The 18,717-nt window shown below is 41.9% G+C and overlaps 1 protein-coding gene across 2 annotated transcripts in view; it reads right to left on the bottom strand.

Moving 5' to 3' along the window:
• The window catches only part of LOC130884973 (disks large homolog 5-like), a 38,466-nt gene that overhangs the window by 11,166 nt on the left and 8,583 nt on the right, over nt 1–18,717 (bottom strand). Inside the window, exons 1-2 of one of the 2 annotated variants that reach the window (XM_057786313.1) lie at nt 6,352–6,487; nt 5,419–5,496 (exon numbers count right to left, since the gene is read on the bottom strand). The exons of the other annotated variant lie outside the window; for it this stretch is intronic. The gene's annotated coding sequence lies outside the window, so the exon portion shown is untranslated. Of the gene's footprint in view, nt 1–5,418; nt 5,497–6,351; nt 6,488–18,717 lie in introns of those variants that run through there. 2 annotated transcript variants of the gene reach the window in all.

Below are 18,717 nucleotides of genomic sequence, written 5' to 3'. Positions count from 1 at the left end.
CAGTATTCTAAGGGGGCCTCTGTCAGAGACAGGTGGTCAGAGGAGTTCTGCTGTACAGCCTGAGGACATAATGTCTTGGCCAGAAGCACTTTTCTCCCCATGTGTCTAGTGTCAGACGGCCACTGAACCTAAAGGAAACTACTGAGGTTGCAGTACAGTGAGGTCTGTCTTAAGCTGGGAACATATTTGTCCCTTCATGCCTCCTGATGTTCTCCTCCTGTCCCCAAATTATACTTCTAAACCCCAATAAATGTAATAACTAGATACTCCAGCATAATGGCTTTGGCACGGGCCGCTCCTGATTTAGGGGATGGACAAATTGATGTTCTGGAATTGTTGGCTTTCAGGAATTATGATAAACATGAAAGTTCATTTGCATCTCAGAGGCTTCAGTTTCTCTGCCCCATTACTGGAAGGACCAGCTCAAGACCACCTTGTCCTGGAAGCTCCCCGTCTAATGCCCAGGATTTACTGTTTCTACACCAAAACCGTTTCTTTGATCCTTTTTTACTTTGAGACTGAAGGCCATTTTCCTTTTGCATCTCTCTGCTCTCTGGACGTTCACCATTCTCTCTCCCAAGTACACTCCTCAGTCTTGACAACATCTTTAATGGTGTACCTTATAACTTAAGGAATGACCTATGTACAGTTGGTGTTGCTAAACAGTAGTGACATCACAGGATTCCAAGAGCTCTCCAGGATAAAAAGAATGCCCAGAGGAGATCTGATGTCACAGGGGAACAGCCATTGACATCCTTCAAATTAGGTTTCCTGAACTGACCAGAAGCCTATGTTCCCTTTCCAGGATCCTCTCTTGGACCACAGGGGAAACCATTCAGCACCTCCTCCTTCCAAAGCTAGCATTCCCTTGCTGAGAAATGAGCTATACTTTCCAAATAGTGCCCAGAAATTACTTATTTCTTCCTCAAAATCACTCTACTCATCAATATGAGCAATTAAAGATTCTGGAGAAGCCATGTTAGATGAATGCAGATGAGGAAACATCACTTTCCTCAAGTACAAGTGTTGGAAACACATGCAGAACCTGCAGGGCTGGTTACAGTGTGGTATGTGGTTTAAGGTTACAGTCATAGAAACCATATTCTTAGATTTATGATGGAGGAGGGTCATCTGTCTATATGTTACTCTCATTGGTTAATAAAGAAACTGCCTTGGCTTTTTGATAGGGCAGGATTTAGATAGGTGGAGTAGACAGAACAGAATACTGGGAGAAAGAAAGCATAGTTGGTCAGATGCCATGGAGCCAGCCACCAGGTCAGACATGCTAAATCTTTCCCGGTAAGTCACCACTTCATGATGCTACACAGATTATTAGAAATGGGTTTAGCAAGATGTGAGAATTAGCCAATAAGAGGCTGAAACTAATGGGCCAGGCTGTGTTTAAATGAATACAGTTTGTATGTTGTTATTTCGGGGCATAAACTATCTGGGCAGCCGGGAGCCAGGTGACAGGAACGCAGCCCATTGTTCCTTCTACAGATTTAGAGAGCAGATGAAAGTGGGTATGACCATCTGAACTAATGCATAAGATCCACTGCTGCTAGCATAGTACAATGCCTAGGAAAAACGCATGTAACTAGTAGAAATGAAAAAGAAAACAAAAACAAGCGGCTGAGAGATGGATCAGCAGTTGAAAGCACAGGCTGCTCTTCCAGAGGCTCTGAGTTCAATTACCAGCCACCACAGGGTGACTTTAACCATCTTCACTGGGATCTGATGTCCTCTTCTAGAATAATGGCCTGTGCAGATATAGCACTCATATACATAAAATAAAGACATCTTGAAAAACAAAACAAAACAAATAAGAACATAGATTCCATTTTGACCATATCCAGTTTTGACTTGAGCAACTTTCTAAAAGCCAATCACTGTTCAATATAGCAAACCTGCCCTCTTAACACCAGACACTGCCCTATTAACAAAGCACAGGCATTCATGAGGTATGCTTCTACTCTGTAAATATGTCACTTGTACTGTCTTCTCTACCCTGTAAAGAGCTGTCACTTGTCTTGTCTTCTACCCTGTAAAGAGCTGTCACTTGTATTGCTTTAATAAAATGCTGATTGGCCAGTAGCCAGGCAGGAATTATAGGTGGGGTGACCAGGCAGGAAGTATAGGTGGGGCAATAGGAACAGGAAAATTCTGGGAAGAGGAAAGGCCAAGTCTACAGTCATCATCCAGACACAGAGACCAGTCTGAGCTTGAACTCACAGAGATCCATCTTCCTCTGTCTCTCAATGGGAATTAAGTTGTGCACCACCATGCCTAGGTCAACTCTTTATTTATTCTGAGAAAGTATGAGCATGGAGGGTAATCCTTCTGTTTGGACATCTTTGTAGATAGAAATGATTTCATTTAAGAAAGAGTTTTATTAAAATAAGAATTAAAGTCTCAGAAAGAGTTGGAGAGATGGCTCAGCAGGTAAGATCACTCATTACACACCCAGAGGATTCAGGTTCAATTCCCAAGGCCCACATGGTCAAAAACAAAAGGTAAACCAATGAAACCCTCAAGGCATAACATGCTGAAGGATACCAAGAAGAATAGGAAGACAACGCCATTTGTTTCTGATCCATGATGGAAAGATGCTACAATCTGAGACACATGACAGTCTCTAAACTAATGACAAATATTCAGAATGGCTATTGAATAAATAAAAGAGTGGACATGGGCCTGGTGACAGGGCTCACACAGACCAGTTCTCTAGGACCTATCTCCCAACAGGAGGACAGGACATTAATTCTTCATGTTGGCTAGTGAGATACTGCTCAGGACACAACCAAAACCACAGTAAGACCATGGTTTACAGAATGCAGCTGAAGGTACTTTGACAGACCACATTCTCAGCACCACTGTGCAGAGCCTACCTTCAGGAAGCTCTCTTGGCTGCAGAGGAACTTGTTATTTTTCATGATGGCCTCAGTGGTCTTGGAGACCTTGTTTTTACTGAGAGCAGGTTCGCTTGACATGGTATGCTTCTACTCTGTAAATATGTCACTTGTACTGTCTTCTCTACCCTGTAAAGAGCTGTCACTTGTCTTCTACCCTGTAAAGAGCTGTCACTTGTATTGCTTTAATAAAATGCTGATTGGCCAGTAGCCAGGCAGGAATTATAGGCGGGTTCGCTTGACATGGAGACACCGCCTGAGCATAGAAAGGACATGGTATTACATATGCCTGATAAGGGTTGAGAGAGTGTACTGGGGATAAAAACTCAGTGACTCTCTTTGCTAACAAACTCTACACTCCACTTTTCATGTGCTAATGATAAACTGATACTCGGTATTATGTTTGTTTGTCTGGGACAGTCTTAGGTAGCTCAGGCTGACCTCCAGCTCACTATGTATTGGAAGGTGACCTTTAACACAAACCCTCACCCCTCTCAGGTGACAGGATTACATGTATGCACTATCATGCTCATTCAGGAACCTCCACCTTATTTAAAGAGTTCCACTACTAATTCATGAGTTTGGATCTATTACTTGCCAACTCTACTCCAACATGAAATCTTTTAAAAATATACAGTGTTGTAGCCAGACCTCATGGCCTACCCTGTAATCTCAGCTACTTGGAAGGACCAGGCACATAGATCACAGTTCAAAGTGCCTGGCTGCTAAAGTTTTAAGTTCTCCAGGACTTGGCATGGTCATTCCATTCTTGTAAGCTCCCCTCTCTGGCATCTACAAACCCCCCAGATAGCTAGACACAGTGTGTCACAGAAGGACCATCAAGGTTGCTCTCATTCTACAGAGCACTATTTAGTTTGTTCTTAGCACTGAGAGCAGTGCTTCCCTGTTGTGTGCACATCTGGACTTTTATCTCATGTGCTCTGAAGGCACTTTCCTGCCATTTTCTTCGGGTTTTTCACTCTACACAGGATTACACTATCCATACTGTCCAGAAGAGGGCGCTGAAAGCACACTGTGGAGTCAATGCAAAGCCAGACTCTGGGCAGTGTGTGGCCATCTGATCTGCAACAAGACATTGCCCAGTATGTTGTTCAGGTTCAAATGTAGTGCGAATCAGCTGCTGGAGGGGTTTCTGAACCTGCTTGCACCCTGTGCGAGGGAAACAAAACCACCTAGTAGGTGATAAGCTGGAGGACCACAGCAACTCTCCCAACTCCGTTGTACAGAATAGGGTCAGCAGCCCTCCCAGGGACACTCAGAAAAGCTGGCCTTGTGCCTCTCACAACAGCAGCATGAAGAACTGAGTATCTGGCAAGACACAGAACTCTTGACTGTGGACCAAAGCACCGCTGTGCACTACCCCAACTGTGGAGCGCTACAGTCATCAAGTACCAGGCAGGGACAGGAGGGATCTAGGTGCAGTGACTGAACCAGGAGATGATAGAAAATCATGACAGTGATGGTGATTTACACAACCTTGGGACTGCGCTCTAGTATTTATAAAGCTCTTGAGGAATTAAAATTATACTTAGATCTGTAGCACTCAAATGGCTGGTCCTGGGTATCAGGGACAGCATGGAAACCAGGGCCACATGGGGTACTGGAGGGTCTGTTTTTCCTTTTTCCATTTTCCCTGTGCCTGTGTGCCTGTGTGCGTGCGTGCGTGTGTGTGTGTGTAGGCCCAAATTTGATGCTGGAAATCATCCATGATCACACTTTCCCCTTATTCACTGAGGCAGGGTCTCTCAAGCAGAGGTCACTAATGGTCAGTACTGTTAGCTAACTTGCCCTGGGAATCTTCTTTCTCTGCCAGGAACTACAACAGTTGGGCTGCTATGCTCTCTTGGCATTTATAGGAAACACAAATCTTCATGCTTATGTGACAAACATTAATTGCTAAGTCATTTTTTTATATTTATTTATTATGTATACAATATTCTGTCTGCGTGTATGCCTGCAGGCCAGAAGAGGGCACCAGACCCCATTACAGATGGTTGTGAGCCACCATGTGGTTGCTGGGAATTGAACTCAGGACCTTTGCAAGAGCAGGCAATGCTCTTAACCTCTGAGCCATCTCTCCAGCCCCCTCGCTAAGTCATTTTACCTGCTCTTCCTGGAGGCTTTCTCTTCATCTGCTCTAGGCCTGGGCCATCAGGAGATGAGCTGTCTAGTGTATGCACACCTGCTTTAAAGAAGCAATAAGACCAGGCTCTGGGACAGCCAACTTCTGGATCCTGTTTAAGTCCTGATTCATCCAGAGAGGAAGCTGATAGATGGCCCCTGACACTTGTAAGCCTGGGTTGCAACATCAGATGGTTCCCAGTATGGGCATAGCCCTCTGGAGATCCCAGCCCTGGACTGTCAGCTCTGTCATTGGTCTAGTGACCACTTCACTTTGGGCAGAGCAGTTGGGAGCTGGCTCAGGTCCAGGCACTGTTTTAAGTCAGACAGAGATAGAGGAAGATGGGAATCCAAGCTGGTTATTTACCTTCTCTCTGGAGAGGAACAGTAGAAGACACCTCTCAGGCAGCTTTGCTGGAACAGGCTGAGTGGGTGCTGGTGCAGGCTGGAGGGAGGCCACAGATGAGAGGTCAGAAAGAGTCAAAAGCAACCAGCAAGGCAAAAGTGGCCACTTTGTGCGTCATCAGACTGGGCCCTGCCTTCAGCTCTTAACCCTACAACCCCATCACATGCTCAGGCAGCCCTGAAGATAAGAACCCCCTGGGTCTCTCCAGCAGCTTCCCCACTGTGTGTTAAGCACAGTCTCTGTCAATGGCTATAACAGTGGATGACCAGAGACCACTTTTCAACCCTATTTATTCACACTGTGTTGGTGGAAGCTGTTTGTTTGTCCCCAGCACCTCATACCTGAAAAAATTGCCCAGAAACTATATTTTTTTCAATATTGTTGGCCAATAGCTTAAGTGTACTTCTGGCTAACGCTTATATCTTATATTAACCCATTTTTGTTAATCTGTGTATCGCCATGTGGCTGTGGCTTACCAGCAAGATTCTGGTGCATCTGTCTCTTGCAAGCAGCTACATGGTGTTTCCTCACTCTGCCTACTTTCTCCCAGCACTCAGTTTAATTTTTCTGCATAGCTCTATTCTACTAAGCCACTGGCCAAAACAGCTTTATTCATTAACTGATAAAAGAAACGCATATACAGAAGGACTTCTCACACCATTTCCCCCTTTCTATTCAAATAAAAAGGAAGGTTTTAACTTTAACACAGTAAAATTATATATAACAAAACATGTATCAGGTAAGAATTACAGTTACAATATTTATATCTACTTTATCTTTTATCATAACTAAGAAAAACTATAATTATAACTATTGAGTTTTCAACCCCATCAAAGACCTCAGAAGGATATAATACTACCTAAATAAACAGAAAGTGCATTATAAGTAACTTACAAAACTCTAGAATTGACATAGACATCTTGCTGTCTGGACAGTCACCAAAATTCTTCTGTATCACTGGGACATCCAATTTTCAGCCCACAGGCCCACAGTATTTGGCAGACTTTTCCACGAAGCAGGATATTTGAAGATCTGTTCTGCCTTGTAATGGCAAAGTCCATTAGTTGCTTTCTTCTGTGTCCTGTAGAATGTCTGGCATGCTTTTTCATAAAACAGGAACCCAGAAGGACTGTCTCACTTCTTTAGGCAACTTCAGCAGTCATTTTTTATGTGGGTCTTACTTCACACAGCATAACATCAAACAGTCCAGGCAAGAGCAGTTTCTTGTTCAAATGACTAACAAACTCCATGAGAAGCCTCTCAATGCCCATAATTCTCTTGAAGTAGATTGGTGCTGTCAGGAGCAGATGTGTTTCATTGTCATGAAAAGTCCTAAGCTCCTAAAATATTTTAAATGCAATATTCTGTAATCTTTGAAAAATCTATAGAATATCTACCCACCTGAAACAAATTTCTGTAATATAGAAAACCTAACACGACTATACACTTGACTATTATAGTTGATTAACCTGTATTTTTAAATTATATATTATATTTTAAATTAGCTGCACAAACACAATAACTTAATCAAGAGCAGATATATGTACATATATATCTATAATGAAATTGCCCTTAAATTTGTATCAATAAGCCAAGATCCATACCAATGCAAAGTATCCATCTCTATAACATGTCCTCCCTTTAAATATAAACAAACATTTTAAACAATATTTGAGAATTTGGGCATAGTTATCTCCAAACTATTTTTTTTTTTTTGCTTTTTGTTGGGCAAAAAATTTTGAGGGTATTCATGGCAACCTTTAAGGGGGTTTTGGTCCATCAAACCACATTAGTTTGGAAGGAATCCATGGGTTCTCATGCTCTGTGGAAACAAAAGAATAAACCTCTTTTCCAAAGCAACAAATTCTTAGAACCAAATTTTGAAGTCAAGGTACTTTTAAAATATATATGTTGGTTTAGCTTAGCAGCCCATACAATGAAATGTCTTTCTGTACTTAGCTCATTCACAGTCAAAAAACTTAAAAAAAACCAATAATATACATAATCCAGATTCTCTGTGTATATTCCATCTTTGTATGGTTTATTTTTCTTACCCTATTACATTTTTACTAGTTTACTGTCTCTTTTTAAAGACTTTGTTTTATTTTTTAAAAAATCATTTATTTCTTTGTATATCTCGCTATACCCTTTTTCTTCTCTCACCCAAGCCTCTGTACATTTTTTAAACACATTGTGACCCATTTAGACGTCTTTTAAAAAATATCTGAATCTGTCTTTATTGTGTATCTGTAATTTTTTCCTGACCAGGACCACCTTAAAATGCAAAGCAGCATGGTTAGGTCTAAGGCTGCATTGCCTTTTGGCTCCACTCAGTCCAACATGGTGGAGGTTTGTTCACTCCATCTGAGACTGCTGGGTGGGAGCCACACTCATCCCCTCAACTCTGGTAACCAGTTGTTCCATGCTTCTACCAAGTAACTTGCAGCATACTGCCCACAAACCCCATTCAAATGCTCGGGCTCCTGAAAGAGCCAGAGTTCGTGCTGGCAGCAAGAACGAGGAAGCTGTCATTTTTTTCTACCACTGAATCAGGAAGACCTTACTTAAAGGAGCCACCAGCAAACAGAGCCCACCCGAAAAAAATGCAACTAAACTTTGGTTTTTTTTTGTGTGTGTGTCTAGAATTCCTTTCCAAGCTCTCCCAGGCTTTATGTGGATTTAGCTAGAAAATGTTGGTAGGCAACTTTGTTGGCAGAGACTGTTTGTTAGTTCCCGGCAGCTAAGACCCAATTCACGTTAAGTACCAGATGAAGATAGAAGTTACAAAATAATCCTACACTAGCTCAGAATTGAGTATAATCAAAAGTTATTTATTTAGGGGTAGACTCACAGATCACAGTCCTCTGCATGAATGGGGAATAGGAACCAAATCCAAAAGCCAGGAGGGAGGGAAGGAGGGAGAGAGGAAGGGAGGGAGGGAGGGAGGGAGGGAGGGAGGGAGGGAGGGAGGGAGGGAGGGAGGGAGAGAGAGCACACTTTATATGGCATTTAGAGTATAAGAGGCCATGCACAAGTGGGCTGGTATCTTAAAGGCTACTGGCTGAAGGAGTTCCTACAGCATCATAAAGAAGCTGCTTTCAGGTCAATGTCTTAACAGATTATAGCCAGGCTGGAAATATATATATATACATATATATATATATATATATATATATATATATACACACATACACACACACACACACACACACACATTAGGCAGAAGCCATGTAGCCACCTGTAAGAGACAGACACCTTTGCTGGAGCTCACTGGAGTCTTGCAGGTAAGCCACAGCCATATGGCAATACAGCGATGAATAGAAATGGGTTAGTTTAAGATATAAGTGTTAGTCAGAAATACTTAAGCTACTGGCCAAACAGTATTGCAAATAATATAGTTTCTGAGCGATTATTTTGTAATCTGGACAGCCAGAAATGAACAAGCAGCCTCTGCCAACAACACTGCACAGAAATTCCTATCTGTGGGAGCCAATAGGGTACCACCTGGCCTGTGAGGATGCAAATAACTTGGGAAGGTGGGTGCACCCTGAACCTAAACCACAGCCCATGGAGCAAGGCCTTCATAGGACGCAGAGTGGGTTGTCAACTATAAGGGTCCTGCTTCTCCATCTAAAAAATGAAGTAATAACACTTAATGGATGAGGACAGTGGGTAATGGTCAACACTGATGTGGATGACCTGACATCTGAGCCTTGGTAGCAAGACACGGTTCCCAGCCAGTGATGTGGACTGCCCTCTCTGCCCTGCACTGAAGTGGGCATGACACTGTGCTGGCCTCATGGGTCTGATAGAAGGGCTATCTATGCCTTCTACCTGATTATTGGTCACCGAAGTCCATACAAACACAAGATCCCTGCCATTCCCAGCAGGCATTTTTCACTTTATGTTTGTGGACATGGAACAGGGCAACACAGGGACTCCTGATGTTGAGTCAGTACTCACAAGACTCCCTTCTAGTTGGAGAAACTGAGTCAGCCTAGGGCTGTTCAGAAGCTGGGCAGTCTGAACACAAGGCTCTTCCCAGTTCCATGGCTTTGAACATATGAGTGGAAAAGGCTGACCTGTGAGTGGAAAAGGCCCTGGCACCCATGTAATCAGATGACCAAGTGCAATTACTCCCATCATGGTACTGTGATCTGGGGACACTGGCCTCAACTGAGGATCAGTGTCCACCTCCCACCAGGCACCCAGAAATGCCATATATTTCTGCCAGGTCATCTAGAGCCCCGAGAGGTGTGCTAAGCATCAGTGTAGTAAGGGGTGGCAGACGGAGTGTCGCAGGACAACTAGCCATTGTGCACTGTGTGAAAGGACTCAATTTCCATACAGTGTGTGGGTCCCCTTCTTGCCGTGGCCTTCTGAGCCTCAGGCCATTGTGCACCCCTCAGCCTTTGCACTGGTATCAGACATCACCGATTGACTCCTGAACTCTTCTAACGCTCTAGGACCTCACCCAAACACCTATGTTCATTTAGGAGTCCTTTTCTACACTTTTCCAACTTGGATCCCAAGTTTCCCAGGGCAAGAACAGGGTCTCTGTCCTGGCAAAGCCTTCTCTGATCCCTCAGCAAGACAAGACCCTTGCCATGCCTTTTATCTACAAATAGGAATCTGGTTGTGATAAGACCTAGATGCTCATATACAGTTGACACTCAATAACTGTGTTGTCACCCACATGCTCAGCCTACGAACTCCTCCCTCATTGATACACCACTTATACATGCTCCACTTATCCCACCTCACCCACTTACCCACACAGTGTGGTCCTCAGTCCTGGAAATCATTGACATTCACACTGTGCTCCTGGGCCATGGCATCTGTTTACCTGAAGTAAGGGTACCATGATTTCCACATTCTGGGATCTGTAAGACCTGAGATGTAGATGCCAGTTCTAGCTTAGTATGTGACCAGTAGCACTCTCTGCCTGAATATGTGCAAAGGAACAGGCCTGAGTGCCTATGGGGCAGATGGTAACTAGGAACCACAAATGGGCTGTATCCCCCAGGAAGTGCAGCTTTTATGCTCACATAAGTCTGAGCCCACAAGGGCACTAGTCAACTTAGAATTCCAAACATCTGCTGTTGGGAAGACCCTAGATTGGCAGCTCCAGTCATATCCTGTAGACACCCATCCAGGTGCCTGTTCCTGATTCATCTCTCAGTCCTCATTGCCAGTTACACCAGACCCTCCAAATTCCAGATACTATTGATATGAAGCATCTATAGTAGCAAAATTAATAGAAACAGAAAAAAGAATTGCTCTTTGTCAGTGGCTGGAGGATAAAAAATGGGCATTTATAGTTTAAAGAGTAGTTTATATACTACTAATTTAAAGGGTAGTTTATATACTAATTATATATTGTTTATATAAGGATGATAACTTATAGACAATGATTACAGTTGTACAATGACCTAAATCTAACCAACACTACTAAACCGCACACTTAAAAATGGCCAAAATGAGACTAGAGAGATAGCACTTAGTGCTCTTCCAGAGGACCAGAGTTCAGTTCCCAGCACCCACATCAGGTGGCTACAGTTTCCTGTAACTCTGGCTCCAGTGACCCTTATGTCCTCTTCTGGTCTTCACACAGGTACTTACACAATGACTTATACTCATACATACACAAAAGCTTAAATAATTTTAAATGTCTTTTTTAAAAAAGAAGAAAATAGTTAAAGTAGTAGATTTTATGATGCATGTATTTTACCACAACAAAAATTCTTTCAATTATTTTAAAATACCAAGCAAGATACTAAGCAGGTAGCTGAGTTACATAAAATCAAGAAATATTGTAGGTAGTCAAGAACAAGCACTATTTAAGAAGAGACAATCTAAATGAAGCTCACACATTTCTTCTTACAAGAAGGAAGACTAAACCCATGCCAAAATGAACTACGCCCCAGTATGCTACTGCTCAACAGAAAACTGCTCCTAGAAGCTCCCAATCACCGTGGACAATGGTCCAGTTTACTTCCCTCCATCTACTCACCATGTTTCACCATTTGACTCTAAATACCCAGTAGCTCTGATTCTTTTTCATCTTCCCTGCATTCTGGCTTTGGGAACTTACATCCTAAACTAATACAACGGACTTTGAATGCCCCTCAGGGGCATGCTTCATTTTCCCCAGCTGTCACTACCCATAATCCTCCCCAAATGAGCTGCCTTTCCTTTTGTTCAGAAAGATGAACTGAACTCTCTAGCATAAGTCTACACTCACCCCAGTTTGACTTGTTGGCCTAATTCTTTGTCCACATCCTAGGCAAACTAAATAACTCAAGTGCACCTTATTGTTCGCAAGTTTTCTGACGTTTGTACTTTGTTCACACTGCATAGCTTCGAGACCATTCCTTCTCTTTTTCAACTCATGCCTAACAAAAACCCTAGTAATGCTGCAGACCCAGTGCAATCCCTCATTAATTACCAGTGTGCCTCAGAATTCAGGCACCATAAAGCCATGTCCAGATTATTATTATACCATAACTTTCAATTGCTATTTGCATATCCCAAACTCTTACATTCTAGTGGCCTGGCACATACTCATTCTGTGCAGACATGTTTTTCTATAAGCTTACATAACTTGTACTTGTGATTTGCAGAAAACTTACTTTTTGTTTTGTGCACAAGACCAAAAACTTTTTGTTTTCTAATACACTCTCTATGACCTGGGACTGTGCATTGTTCTCCTTTGGTTTTTTCAAAGCCTAACCCAAAACGAGCAATTTCAAATGTTCTTGGATCATTCATAAAATAAGTTTGCTCCTAGAAACCATCAAATTAGCTCCATTCTACCCTATTTTTCCTACAAAGCATCTACAACATGCTTACAGAAAATAATACACAGCATAATGACACTCACACAGTTAAGCAAAGCTGCAAACAAGTTATCAGATACATTCTGTTTCCCAACATAAAAACACAAATATGGGCAGAGAATTGTTTAATTGAATTGGGAACTGTAGTGACCCATGTGTGATGCATAGGGGCACTGGAGAACCTCTTTCAACCAATGATCTTTGAGATGCTGGAACAGGTTGGGAGTGGCCTTGGGTACTGAAAAGGTGAGCATTGGCATGCCTGCTCTATCTCACCTCTCTTACCTGGCGGCTGAATTGGGTTCCTGTTTCCCATTTGTGCAGAGGACTCTGATCTGTGCGTTTCCCCTAAATAAAGATTTTTTTTTATTATACTCAATTGTGAGTCCCAGTGTAATCTGGGACTACTTTATTTGTGTTTACCTACGTCTGTTGCCCCATGTGGGTACAAGCTTGCATCTACCTGGACCGGCTCATCAATTCCTGCCACTGCCTCCCATCCATGGCAGGCTGTTGCAGCCTCTCCAGCTGCCTGTGTTTTCTCCCACCATGATACCTGCATGGTGTCATGTCCCCTGGCTGTGCACTGGTCCTGTTTGTGGCTTGTTACTGCCGGCAAGTGTTGGGTTTCTTGATACTCTGGGCACCAAAAAGCGCTCTCTGTGTTCACAATCACTTTAATTGTTCTTAATAATTACTCTTAATTTGTCGAGCAAAGCATATTTGTCAGTATTTAAGCAGGCACCAATGCAGGAACCAAGAGGGACTGTTCACACAGCCGCTAGTAGTGTCTCTGCACCACATGGCCACAACTGCGACACCTGCTGGCCAATATAGATTATTGCAATACAACATTTACTAAAATCTCCTAATGGAGATTAGTAAATTTACTAAATTAATAAATCTACTAGAGGGGACCTAAGAGATGAGTCAACAGCTACACGGCCGGACAGCTGGACACCCCATTCTCTAGGACCTCCCCAGTGGGACAAAACCCAGGTGCTCCTTCTCAACTCCCTTGGCTTTTCTAGCCAGCCAACAGGGAGTTTTCCAGAAGAAGCTAGGCTATTCCCTAACCCACCTCTTCCCCAAACCCGCCTATTCACCTGCAAGCTTCATGGAACCCTGAAACACAGCTTGCTCCAATACTGAGGGGACCTAAGAGGTGAGTCAACAGCCACAAGGCAAGACACCCGACTCTTTAGGATCTCCCCAGTGGAACAAAAGGCGAAGAGAGAACACTCAAATTAACAAGATCAGAAATGAAAAGGGGGATATAACAACACACATTGAGGAAATTCAGAGAATCATTAGATCTTACTATAAAAATCTGTACTCCACAAAATTGGAAAATGTAAAAGAAATGGACATTTTAAAGATGAATATCATATACCAAAATTAAATCAAGACCAGGAGAACAATTTAAATAGACCTGTAAGTCTCAAGGAAATAGAAGCTGTTGTCCAAAACCTTCCAACCAAAAAAAGTCCAGGACCAGATGGTTTGAGTGCAGAATTTTACAAGACCTTCCAAAAGAGCTAATACCTATACTCCTTAATGTTTTCCACATAATAGAAACAGAAGAGTCATTGCCAACTTCTTTTTATGAGGCTACAGTTACCCTGATACCAAAACCACACAAAGACTCAACCAAGAAAGAGAATTACAGACCAATCTCACTCATGAATATCAATGCAAAAATTCTCAATAAAATACTGGCAAACTGAATCCAAGAACACATCAAAAAATCATCCATTATGATCAAGTAGGCTTCATCCCAGAGATGCAGGGCTGGTTCAACATACAAAAATCTATCAATGTAATCCATCCTATAAATAAACTGAAAGAACAAAACCATTTGATCATTTCATTCATTAGATGCTGAAAAAGCATTTGACAAAATTCAACACCCCTTTATGATAAAGATCTTAGAGAGATTAGGGATACAAGGATCATACCTAAATATAATAAAAGCAATATACAGCAAGCCGACAGCCAACATCAAATTAAATGGAGAGAAACTTAAAGCCATTCCACTAAAATCAGGAACAAGACAAGGCTGTCCACTCTCTCCATACCTCTTCAATATAGTGCTTGAAGTTCCAGCAATAGCAATAAGACAACATAAGGAGATCAAGGGGATTCGAATTGGAAAGGAAGAAGTCAAACTTTTGTTATTTGCAGATGATATGATAGTGTACATCAGTGACCCCAAAAAGTCTACCAAAGAACTCCTACAGCTGATAAATACCTTCAGTGATGTGCTAGGATACAAGATCAACTAAAAAAAAATCAGTAGCCCTCCTATACTCAAAAGGATAAAGAAACAGAGAGGGAAATCAGAGAAACTTCACCTTTCATGATAGCTACAAATAGCATAAAGTATCTTGGGGTACCACAAACCAAGGAAGTGAAAGATCTTTTTAACAAGAACTTTAAGGCTTTGAAGAGAGAAATTGAAGAGGACACCAGAAAATGGTAGGATCTCCCATGCTCTTGGATGGGTAGGATCAACATAGTAAAAATGGCAATTCTACCAAAGGCAATCTATAGATTCAATGTAATCCCCATCAAAATCCCAACAAAATTTTTCACAGACCTTGAGAGAACAATAATCAACTTTATACGGAAAAACAAAAAACTCAGGATAGCCAAAACAATTCTATACAATAAAGGAACTTCTAGAGGCATTACCATCCTTGACATCAAACTTTATTACAGATCTACAGTAAGGAAAACAGCTTGGATTGACACAAAAACAGAGACGTTGACCAATGGAATTGAATCGAAGACCTGGATATTAGTTCACAAACCTATGAACACCTGATTTTTGACAAAGAAGCTAAAATTATACAATGGAAGAAAGAAAGCATCTTCAACAAATGGTGCTGGCGTAACTGCATGTCAACCTGTAGAAAAATGAAAATAGATCCTTATCTATCACCATGCACAAATCTCAAGTCCAAATGGATTAAAGATCTCAATATAAATCTGACCACACTGAACCTGATAGAAGAGAAATTGGGAAGTAACCTGTAATACATGGGCACAGGAGACTATTTTCTATGTATAACCCCAGTAGCACAGACAATGAGAGCAACAATAAATAAATGGGACCTCCTGAAACTGAGAGGATTCTGTAAAGCAAAGGACCCAGTCATTAAGACAAAAAGGCAACATACCGAATGGGAGAAGATCTTCACCAATCCTGCATCAGACAAAGGTCTGATCTCCAAAATATATAAAGAACTCAAGAAACTAGACAATAAAATCTAAATAACCCAATTAAAAAACGAGGTACTGAACTAAACAGAGAATTCTCAACAGAAGTTCAAATGGCCAAAAGATACTTAAGGACAAGTTCAACTTCCTTAGTTATCAGGGAAATGCAAATCAAAACAATTTTGAGATACCATCTTACACCTGTGAAAATGGCTAAAATCAAAATCACTAATGATAACCTAATCTGGAGAAAATGTGGAATAAGGGGAACACTCATCCATTGCTGGTGGGAATGCAAACTTGTGCAGCCACTTTGGAAATCAGTGTGGCGGTTTCTCAGAAAATTCGGGATCAACCTACCTCAGGATTCAACAATACCACTCTTGGGAATATACCCAAGAGATGCCCAATCATACTACAAAAGCATTTGTTCAACTATGCTCATAGCAGCATTTTTTTGTAATAGCCAGAACCTGGAAACCACCTTAGATGCCCCTCAATGGAAGAATGGATAAAGAAAGTGTGGAATATGTACGCATTAGAGTAGTACTTAGCGGTAAAAAAAAAAAAAAAAAAAAAAAAGACACCTTGAATTTTGCATGCAAATGAATGGAAATAGAGAACACTATCCTGAGCGAGGTAACCCAGACCCAAAAAGAGGAATATGGTATGTACTCACTCATTAGTGAATTTTAGCCATAAACAAAGGACACTGAGCCTATAGTTGGTGATCCTAGAGAAACTAATTAAGAAGGTGAACCCAAAGGAAAAAAAATGTAGTTATCCTCCTGGATATTGGAAGTATGCAAGATTTTCAGGCAAAAATTGAGTGCTTGGGGGTGGGAGTGGGACGGGGGTAAGGGGAGATGGGGAGAGAGAAGTGAGAAGGGGAGGATGGGGAGAACTTGGGGAATGGGACAGTTGGGATGTAGGAGGAGTGGATAGGGGAACACGGAAGTATATATCTTAATTAAGGGAGCCATTTGAGAGTCGGCAAGAGACTGGACTCTAGAAGGGTTCCCAGGTGTCCAAGGAGATGTCCCCAGCTTGTTCCTTGAGCAGCTGAGGAGAGGGCGCCTGAACTGGCCCTATCCTATAGCCACTCTGATGAATATCTTGCATATCACCATAGAACCTTCATCTGGCGATGGACGGAGATAGAGACAGAGACCCACACTGGAGCACTGGACTGAGCTCCCAGGGTCCAAATGAGGAGCAGAAGGAGGGAGAACATGAGCAAGGAAGTCAGGACCACAAGGGGTGCGCCCACCCACTGTGACGGTGGAGCTGATCTAATGGGAACTCACCAAGGCCAGCTGGACTGGGACTGATGGAGCATGTGATCAAACCAGACTCTCTGAACGTGGCTGACAATGAGTGCTTTTGGCAGTGGATTTTGATTCTATTCCATGTACTGGCTTTGTGGGAATCTAGTCTGTTTGGATCATCACCTTCCTAGACCTGGATGGAGAGCGGAGGACCTTGGACTTCCCACAGGGCAGGGAACCCTGAAAGCTCTTTGGACAGGAGAGGGAGGGGGAGGAAGAATTGGGGAGGGGAAGGGAAATGGGAGGAGGTTAAAATTTGTAATAATAATAATAATAATAAAGAAAAAAAAACAAAAACCAAAAACCTGTATCAACAGAATTCCTTAAACAAGAGCAGAAATACACATATGCAGTGTATAATTCAACCTTAAATTTGTATCAATAGACCAAGGTCCTCAACAATGCAAAGTACTCATCTTTATATCAAAACCCCTTTATTTTTAGAAAGGGATTGACTGTGAGCATTTAATCATTTATAATCAATCCCCTTTAAATGAAAACAAACATTTATAAACAATCATTTTGAGAATTTGGGCATAGTTTTTTCCAAAGTGCTTCTTGTTATTTGCTGGGTGAAGTATTTTTATGGTTCATGGAGAACTATCAGGGGATCTTGTTCCATCTAACCACATTAGCCTGGAAGGAATCCACAGGTTCTCATCTTCTGTAGAAACAAAGGCAGAACCTTTTTTCCAAAGTAACATATCCTTAAACTCAAATTTTGAAGTCAAGATACTTTAATACGTTGTTTTAATTTAGTAGCCCCCAGAATCAAATGTCTATCTATAGTTAAAAAATTCAAAGAAAACACAATAATATACATAAATCAGACTCCCAGTGTATGTTCCATCTTTATATAGCTTTTCACTCTATTCATCTTAATATTTATTATCCTTACTCCTTTAATGTATGATTGTCTCTCCTCTCCCAAACTTACATATATTTTTAAATATACTGTGTCTTGTTCAGAGCTCTTTTATGTCTTAATCTGTCCTATTGTGTATCTAAAAAACTTTTCTGACAAGGAGAATTTTATAACGACAAGCAGTGTGGTCGAGGCAGCCCTGGATGCTCACTCTGCCTTCCTTGTCCTTTCAGTATGGAAGAGGTAGGTTTATGCCAGCTCTGGGAGCCATGTTCAGTGCCCCAGCTCCGGGGATGCAGTGGTCTATGTTGCTTTCATTAAGCAATTTGCTGCATGCGGCTCTCAAACCCCGTAAGTGCTCCATACAGGACCTTTCAATAGAGTCAGAACCATTTGTACCACCAGCATGAACCAGGAAGCTGACTCTTAAAGGAGTTTCACAGTTCTTGCTGGTAATGCTGAGTCAGGAAGCTCCTCTTACAGGAGTCTTACCTCTGTTTGCCACCAGCAAATAGAGTCTATTGAAACAATGTGGCTACCAAGAAGCTGCACTTGGCTTCTGTTTTTGTGGGTCTAGAAGCCCTCTATTTTAAGCTATTTTAGGTTTTACGTGGATCCAGACCACAGACGGTGGGCACCATATGTAAGTGGTGACTGCACTTTAGTTTCCTGGTGACACAGACTTTAATAATCACACAAAACTATATTAATTATGTATTAATTACAACACTGTTTGTCCAATGTCATAGGTGTATTCTTAGCTAGCTTTTATATCTTTTTTTTTTTTTTTTTGGTTTTTCGAGACAGGGTTTCTCTGTGGTTTTGGAGCCTGTCCTGGAACTAGCTCTTGTAGACCAGGCTGGTCTTGAACTCACAGAGATCCACCTGCCTCTGCCTCCCAAGTGCTGGGATTAAAGGCGTGCGCCACCACTGCCCGGCTAGCTTTTATATCTTAAATCAACCCATTTATATCAATATTTGTATCACCACGAGGCTGTGGCCTACT

Source organism: Chionomys nivalis, chromosome 12, assembly GCF_950005125.1.
Source record: "Chionomys nivalis chromosome 12, mChiNiv1.1, whole genome shotgun sequence".
Classification (NCBI taxonomy): domain Eukaryota; kingdom Metazoa; phylum Chordata; class Mammalia; order Rodentia; family Cricetidae; genus Chionomys; species Chionomys nivalis.
Note: the sequence above shows the minus strand (reverse complement) of the source record. Positions and strands in the feature narration are given on the sequence as shown.